We start from the raw sequence: 1,763 nt of genomic DNA, 5'->3' as shown, positions 1-1,763 counted from the left end.
CCTCTACTAAAAATACAAAGAAATTGGCTGGAAAACCAAAAACATATAGAAAACATTAGCCAGGCATGGTGGCACACACCTATAGTCCCAGCTACTTGGGAGGCTGAGGCAGAAGGATCGCTTAAGCCCAGGAGTTTGAGGTTGCTGTGAGCTAGGCTGACGCCACGGCACTCTAGCCCAGGCAACAGAGCGAGACTGTCTCGAAAAAAAAAAAAATAGATTTCAATTCCATTTTTAAATTCTCCACATTTTCATTAATCTTTTCCATATTTTCTTCTAATTTAACATATTTATAATAGTTATTTTAAAGTCTTTGCTACTTACGGTATCTGGATCATCCATAGGTCTATTTCTATTTTTATTATTTTCTCTTGGTCATTGGTCATATTTTTCTCCATCTTTACATGTCTAGTAATCTTTTATGACAGATCTTGTATGTACAAGAAAAAGGCTCCAACTGATATCTCCCATTAGTGAGGATTCTCCCTTTCCTCAGTTAAACAAATAAATTGAAGGACAGATTACCCCAACCAATCGATGATTGAGTTGGGTCAGGGATTTTAATTGAGAGCTTGTGAAGTCTCTTTCCTCAGGCCTGAAAACCTCAAGTTCTATCCTTCAGAGATTTGAGCTTAGCTCTTTAGCTTCCCTAGTTATGGGCTGACTTGTTTTCCCAAAATTCATATACCTCTCAATGTGATTATATTTGGAGATAGAGTCTTTAAAAAAGTGATTAAGTTAAAATGGGTTAATTTCGGTGGGCCCTAATTAAATATGACTAGTGTCCTTCTAAGAAGCAGAGATTAGGACACAGATACACACAGGGAAGCAAACTAATACACTCATGTAGATACACCTGAATGAGAGACTAGTGAATTTGTGAGACTCCTTTCCCCTAAGATGATTTTTTCCCTAAGCACTACAAGACAATGGGAGATTTCAATCTGCCTTTCTGGTATAGCTTCCGGCCTCATAAATCACCCTAAACTCAGGAAATGTCTCATGGGGAAAACCAGTCTTGCATTTGGGCTCTTCCAGTTTCTTACAGGTTACACTAGCCCTCTGTGACTGTCAAAAATTTTGCTGGCTTCTCTTTCTTCTAGTAGGGTCTCTCTGTGTGGGTCAAGGCCACAGGGGATGAAAACAAAGATACTCATTAGTTTACCTAGGAAGGGTTCTTACTGTTCTAGAATTTTAGTTCATCTATTTCTCCTTGCTCCACAATTCTCTTTACAAACATAATTTTGTAATTTATCCATTTTACTTTCTAGTTCTTGCAGCAAAAACTTTGTACTACTGAAAATTAATATATCCTGCTTAGAAGTTAAGGTTTTCATTAAACAAAATAATAGTAAACTGGATCTAACAAAATATAAAAGGATACATCACAAGCAAATTGTGTTTATTTCAGGAATATATGATTGTTTTAACATACAAAAATCAACCAAGGTAATTCATCACATTGACATAAAAAAGGAGAAAAATTAACATTATCTTAATAGATGTGAAAACTGATAAAATTCTACATATAGTCATTAAAAAACTTAGCAAATTAGGGATGGAAGGAAACAATTTGTTAAAGGGTATGTATTTTAAAAAACTACAGAAAACCTTGTACTTAATGGTGAAATGTTGAAATTGTTTACTCTAAAATTAGGAACATATTGGAGGTCCTAATCAATGCAATAAGGCAAGAAAAAGAAATAGAATTAAGGACAGAGGAAGTAATAAAATTGAATTCTTTCTATTCCTAGTTGAGCATC

This window comes from Propithecus coquereli, unplaced genomic scaffold (genome assembly GCF_000956105.1).
Source record: "Propithecus coquereli isolate 6110/MARCELLA unplaced genomic scaffold, Pcoq_1.0 Scaffold34, whole genome shotgun sequence".
Classification (NCBI taxonomy): domain Eukaryota; kingdom Metazoa; phylum Chordata; class Mammalia; order Primates; family Indriidae; genus Propithecus; species Propithecus coquereli.
This window is presented reverse-complemented; position numbering follows the sequence as displayed.